Source organism: Lithobates pipiens, unplaced genomic scaffold, assembly GCF_037356315.1.
Source record: "Lithobates pipiens isolate NorthernLeopardFrog02 unplaced genomic scaffold, aLitPip1_a1.2 Scaffold_19, whole genome shotgun sequence".
NCBI lineage: Eukaryota > Metazoa > Chordata > Amphibia > Anura > Ranidae > Lithobates > Lithobates pipiens.
In genome coordinates, this window is record NW_027507764.1 from 30,321,996 (window position 1) to 30,329,773 (window position 7,778).

Genomic DNA, 7,778 nt, shown 5'->3' on the forward strand with positions numbered 1-7,778 from the left:
ATTAATTGTTCTTGTGCTTAAATGCTACAAAGTAGGTAAGTATGAGCTACAAAGCGGCCGTTTCTAGCAGATGGAACACATGGTTTCCAAGTAATTGCATTTAAACTTTTCATTAACAAGTTGAGATAATGTGAAGAAAAGAAGTAATAGTAAAATAACACAAAGGTAACCAAAAAACATAATATTTTTAAACTATTAGTCTGCGACTGGAATATTCAGAACACCTAAGGTGTTGAAGCATAGAAATTTACCATAACAATACGATCTACCCTGAAACGGTTTCAGTCCACACCCAACAAACAATATATAGAGGAGGAACTGAGGACAATGGTGACAGGATTCAGTAATTACTGTAAACAATCAAACAATTGTAGAGGTGATACCTCCTACATACCTAGGCAAACATTTGACAATGAATTTCAATTTCAACACCCAAAAAAATAGTAGAGGTGATTACCTAGACAGACAATGGCTTCCATCTTCTAGCCTCTTGTTGGGTTTCACCCCACCATCGTACCCTTGGGGATTCGATTTGGGAAATAGACAAGCATGTAATGTTTGAAAAATATACTTACATTCAATGTAATGCTTCTTAAAAGTTTGTAAAGATATGGAGGAAAATGGATAGATACATCACTTTCTAATCTCAATCTTAACATCTTCAACACCGGGGGGCACTTTCACCCCCTTCCTGCCCAGGGCCAATTTTCATCGCTGTCACATTGTGAATGACAATTCCGCGGTCATACAACACTGTACCCTCACTAAAGTATCATCATTTTGCTCACACAAATAGAACTTTTTTTTGGTGGTATTTAATCCACCACTGGGGTTTTTTTTCCGCTAAATAAATGGAAAAAGACTGAAAGTTTAGCAAAAAGAAAATGTATATTATTTGATCCGTAGGAAAGTTATAGAGTCCACAAACTATGGGATATATCTGAAAATCAATCAATCCTGAAATTTCATGTCTTGAGGCCCAACAATGTCAGGAATGTACAGATACCCCTCAACTGACCCTTTTTGGAAAGTAGACAGTCCAATGTATTTAGTAAGAGGCATGGAGAGTTTAAGCTTTTGTGTTTTGTTAATTTTTTTAAATGTATGTGTATGTATACTGTATGTGTGAATATATATAATATTATTATTGTTCACTCTGACTAGAAAAATATAATGTTACCATAGTAACTTTGTACATTTAATTTAACTGATCACTAGGGAAGTTATCAGTTAAATTAGAATAATGTTCGGATATGTTTGTAAATGGGAAAGGCCTGTCAGAAGTTGCTCTTTTATATAGCATTTGTTCTGGAGTATTTCTGACTGTTTCTTAATATCTTTGAATATTTCTGAATGTGTTTTTTTTTTTATGTTTTCAAATATTTTGAAAAATAGAATAATTTTGAATATTTTTGAAAACTAGATGATGTACTAATTATGCAGATGTTGTTACTATTTAGTATGGTGACTTGACCTAGGTTTGTATGTTTGTTTTTTGTTTTTTCCTCTCTTTTCTTGGTTGCTTTTGTTGTTGTTTTTTTTTTTTTATATTTTTACCAAAAAAAAACGATTAAAACAAACTTTACATGGCTAAAGTGTGCCAATGTAGTTTACTTCAGAATGTTTGGAATATAGCGGTTAATAAAAATGTTCATTACATAACAATTATTACAATCAGTAAGGTTACTTAGTTTCAGGCTGAAGTTTCAACCCTCCACACAACAAAACAGAATACACAAACCCCATTGATATGGACCTATCTGCTCCACCCTTCTAGATCCTTCCAAACTTTCCAGTCATATGTTAATGAGCAGCTCCTGTGTGCTGGCCAATCAGAATCTCCATCAATTAGCAAAAGCCACACTCTCCTCCCATATAAACCCCACATATATCCAGTCCTTCCACTTATCTTACTATTACTTGAAGCAAAAGTGAGTTTGTTTTTCCATTGCAATTATTTCAAGAAAAATTGACAAGTTGTGAAGTCTACGAAGATTCCATTAGTGAAAACCGAGTGGGAAACCATCTGCACCTTCATTTTCTAAGGTTTGTCCTTTTAGAGCAGTATAGCTTTTCCCTTTTTAAAATGATAGGGTTTTTCTTTTTGAACCTGCAGTCTACAGATAACTTAGAAGTGAGATAAATAAACAAATTCTTTAATGTTCTATAAATTTAAAAAGATTTTTCTTACTTTCACTTGCCATGTATGGTCAGAGTAGAGATCCATCTGTGGCTATTTTACAACACTGGCTGTTAATGTATTGTTTGGTTCTTGTTGTAGATGTTCAGGGGCCACCACCACATATTGAAAGACAGGTGCAAATATGCTACTTGATATTTTTTTTATTATTAATTTTATTAATTTGATTTTAAACTTTGCAAAAATAAAATTGGTTGTTTTTACTTCTATGAGTGTTGTGTGCCAATAAAGTCCATGGACCGTGGTTCAAAACTGAATACTTTTTTTTGTTTCTTTTAAATATATATTAATTTTTATTATTTCACTTGTCATTTATGGTCAGTAGAAATCCATATACAGATTGGAAATCCACAATATGTTGCAAAACTTTTTTTTTTTTTTTTAATACAACCAACCTGATACATGGAGAGGTTCTGTCTTCATATATCTATGAATAAAATTAAAATGTGAAATCTTAGATTGTCTAAGTCCATCATCCATCAGTTTGGTGTGAAAGCACAATCCAATTTTTATTTTAGTGTGTGTGTGTGTATGTATGTATGTGTATATATATATATATATATATATATATATATATATATATATATATATATATATATATATATATATATATTGTATGCATATTTGGGGTTCAAACGTAATTTTCTAGCAAAAAAAAAGTTTTTAACTTGTAAACACCAAATCTCAGAGGCTCGGTCCTTAAGTGGTTAATGAACCTTTTTCTCTCAATATTGTATATGACCTTTTTATATTTTTAACCTTATTTACAGTGTGCAGGGCAGTTTATTAATCCATCATTTTCCCACATGGTTTGTCTAAGCTGTGTGTTGAAGCCACGTTTGGGTGAAATTGGGTATAGACCCGCATTGTAACTAAATCGGCTATTGTGGTCCCAGGAAAATTATCTATCATCCACTCTAAATTGGCAACTTTTTTGAAGTTGGAACCTATTTAAAATTTGGTATTATCTATCTTTTGGCTCCTCGGGATATATCTATTTCCGTCTTTCTTCCGGCTGGAGAAAGTCAGAAAGTTGTGTTATGAGCAACAAGAGATATTATTTTTAATAGTTTAAGGCACAGTTGAACACCCCCTTTTTATGGTTGGTTGGGGCTGTCCTGGGGCTATTTTATATTTTTAAGAGAAATTATTTTATTGTTGTGTTGACGTCTTTGATTATGTGATGAAATATTAAAATCACTAGAAATTCCAATTTTGTATGAAGCTCACAGTTTTTTTTCCCCATTCAATCCAAAAAAAAAACTAGTGGTGTGTACCAGGCTTAAAGAGTATCTTTACATTTAGCATCATGTACAAATTAATTGTTCTTATGCTTAAATGCTACAAAGTAGGCAAGTACGAGCTACAAAGCGGCCGTTTCTAGCAGATGGAACACATGGTTTCCAAGTAATTGCATTAAAACTTTTCATTTACAAGTTGAGATAATGTGAAGAAAAGAAGTAATAGTAAAATAACACAAAGGTTACCAAAAAACTTAATATTTTTAAACTATTAGTCTGAGACCGGAATATTCAGAACACCTAAGGTGTTGAAGCATAGAAATTTACCATAACAATAAGATCTACCCTGAAACGGTTTCAGTCTACACCCAACAAACAATATATAGAGGAGGAACTGAGGACAATGGTGACAGGATTCGGTAATTACAGTAAACAATCAAACAATTGTAGAGGTGATACCTCCTACATACCAAGACAAACATTTGACAATGGATTCCAATTCCAACACCCAAAAAAATAGTAGAGGTGATTACCTAGACAGACAATGGCTTCCATCTTCTAGCCTCTTGTTGGGTTTCACCGAACCATTGTACCCTTGGGGATTGGATTTGGGAAATAGACAAGCATGTAATGTTTGAAAAATATACTTGCATTCAATGTAATGCTTCTTAAAAGTTTGTAAAGATATGGAGGAAAATGGATAGATACATCACTTTCTAATCTCAATCTTAACATCTTCAACACCGGGAGGCACTTTCACCCCCTTCCTGCCCAGGGCCAATTTTCAGCTTTCATCGCTGTCACATTGTGAATGACAATTCCGCGGTCATACAACATTGTACCCACACTAAAGTATCATCATTTTGCTCACACAAATAGAACTTTTTTTTGGTGGTATTTAATTCACCACTGGGGTTTTTTTTTTTCCGCTAAATAAATGGAAACAGACTGAAAGTTTAGCAGAAAGAAAATGTATATTATTTGATCTGTAGGAAATTTATAGAGTCCACAAACTATGGGATATATCTGAAAATCAATCAATCCTGAAATCTCATTTCTTGAGGCCCAAAAATGTCAGGACAGTACAGATACCCCTCAACTGACCCTTTTTGGAAAGTAGACAGTCCAATGTATTTAGTAAGAGGCATGGAGAGTTTTTTTAAGTTTTCGTGTTTTGTTAATTTTTTAAAATGTATGTATACTGTATGTGTGAATATATATAATATTATTATTATTATTCACTCTGACTAGAAAAATATAATGTTACCATAGTAACTTCGTACATTTAATTTAACTGATCACTAGGGAAGTAAACAGTTAAATTAGAATAATGTTCGGTTATGTTTGTAAATGGGAAAGGCCTGTCAGAAGTTGCTCTTTAAGGCTTCATGCACACGAGACGCAGATGCAAACGCTGCTGGACACATGTTGAAACCGGCGTTTAGAAACGCGCGTTTTGCCGCGATTTAGCAGCGTTTTACCGCGTTTTACCGCATTTGCGTCTAGAAGCGTTTAGTTAAGCTAACATCATAGACCCTCCCCAGCTCAAAAAAACAGTATTATTAACTATTTCAGCAATTTTGTGAGACCAGAGTGAGTAGCAGCAGCTGTGAGAGCTGCAGTGTACTTGTATTTAGCGTGTCACTTGCCACGTCACTTGCCACATCATCTGCCACAAGTTGTGGATTGTCCAACTGCCACGTCACCTGCCACAAGTTGTGGATTGTCCACTTGCCACATCACCTGCCACGTCACTTGCCACATCAACTGCCACAAGTTTTGGATTGTCCACTTGCCACGTCACTTGCCACGTCACTTGCCACAAGTTGGGGATTGTCCACTTGCCACATCACCTGCCACGTCACCTGCCACAAGTTGTGGATTGTCCACTTGCCACGTCACTTGCCACATCACCTGCCATGTCACTTGCCACGAGATGTGGATTGTCCACTTTCCACGTCATCTGCCATGCCACCTGCCACAAGCTGTGGATTGTCCACTTGCCACGTCACCAGCCACATCACCTGCCACAAGTTGTGGATTGTCTACTTGCCACGTCACTTGCCACATCACCTGCCATGTCACTTGCCACAAGATGTGGATTGTCCACTTTCCACGTCACCTGCCATGCCACCTGCCACAAGTTGTGGATTGTCCACTTGCCACGTCACCAGCCACATCACCTGCCACAAGTTGTGGATTGTCCACTTGCCACACCACTTTCCACGTCACCTGCCACGTCACCTGCCACAAGATGTGGATTGTCCACTTGCCACGTCACCAGCCACATCACCTGCCACAAGTTGTGGATTGTCCACTTGCCACATCACTTTCCACGTCACCTGCCACAAGTTGTGGATTGTCCACTTGCCACGTCCCTTGCCACGTCCCCTGCCACGTCACCTGCCACAAGTGGATTGTCCACTTGCCACATCACTTGCCACATCACCTGCCACAAGCTGTGGATTGTCCACTTGCCACGTCACCAGCCACATCACCTGCCACAAGTTGTGGATTGTCTACTTGCCACGTCACTTGCCACATCACCTGCCACGTCACTTGCCACAAGATGTGGATTGTCCACTTTCCACGTCACCTGCCATGCCACCTGCCACAAGTTGTGGATTGTCCACTTGCCACGTCACCAGCCACATCACCTGCCACAAGTTGTGGATTGTCCACTTGCCACACCACTTTCCACGTCACCTGCCACGTCACCTGCCACAAGATGTGGATTGTCCACTTGCCACGTCACCAGCCACATCACCTGCCACAAGTTGTGGATTGTCCACTTGCCACATCACTTTCCACGTCACCTGCCACGTCACCTGCCACAAGTTGTGGATTGTTCACTTGCCACGTCCCCTGCCACGTCACCTGCCACAAGTGGATTGTCCACTTGCCACATCACTTGCCACATCACCTGCCACAAGTTGTGGATTGTCCACTTGCCATGTCACCTGACACAAGTTGTGGATTGTCCACTCGCCACGTCACTTGCCACATCCCCTGCCACAAGTGGATTGTCCACTTGCCACGTCACTTGCCACGACACCTGCCACAAGTTATGGATTGTCCACTTGCCACGTCACATGCCAGTCACCTGCCACAAGTTGTTGATTTTCCACTTGCCACATCACCTGCCAGGTCACTTGCCGCGTCACCTGCCAGGTCACTTGCCACGTCACCTGCCACAAGTTGTGGATTGTCCACTTTCCACGTCACTTGCCACGTCACTTGCCACAAGTTGTGGATTGTCCACTTGCCACATCACTTGCCACCTGCCATGTCACTTGCCACAAGTTGTGGATTGTCCACTTGCAATTGCAATTGTTTAAAATATTTTTCTAATGGTTTTTCATCATTTGCAATCATTTTTGAGATTTTTAATGTAAAAAAAAAGGTCACCTTTAAAAACGAATATAAACGCAAACGCGGCTAAACGCGGTAGCGGCGTTTTGCCGCGTTTTACCGCGTTTTGCCGCGTTTTACCGCGTTTTGCCGCGTTTTGCGTCTGAAACGTGGAAATTTTTGCTTCTGAACGCATTTTTTTGCTTCTGGAAAAACGAGATTAAACGCAACTGCATAAAAACGGAAAAAAACGAGACTGTGTGCATGGACACATAGGATAACATTGAATGAGTTCAGGGGCAGTTGAAAAAACTGTCCAACTGCATCTGAACGCGCGTTTAACTGCGTCTCGTGTGCATGAGGCCTTATATAGCATTTGTTCTGGAGTATTTCTGACTGTTTCTTAATATCTTTGAATATTTCTGAATGTGTTTTTTTTTTTTTCAAATATTTTGAAAAATAGAATAATTTTGAATATTTTTGAAAACTAGATGATGTATTAATTATGCGGATGTTGTTACTGTTTAGTATGGTGACTTGACCTAGGTTTGTATGTTTGTTTTTTGTTTTTTCCTCTCTTTTCTTGGTTGCTTTTGTTGTTGTTTGTTTATTTTTTTTAATATTTTTACCAAAAAAAACTATTAAAACAAACTTTATATGGCTAAAGTGTGCCAATGTAGTTTACTTCAGAATGTTTGGAATATAGCGGTTAATAAAAATGTTCATTACATAACAATTATTACAATCAGTAAGGTTACTTAGTTTCAGGCTGAAGTTTCAACCCTCCACACAACAAAACAGAATACACAAACCCCATTGATATGGACCTACCTGCTCCACCCTTCTAGATCCTTCCAAACGTTCCAGTCATATGTTAATGAGCAGTTCCTGTGTGCTGGCCAATCAGAACCTCCCATCAATTAGCAAAAGCCACTCCTCTCCTCCCATATAAACCCCACATATATCCAGTCCTTCCACTTATCTTA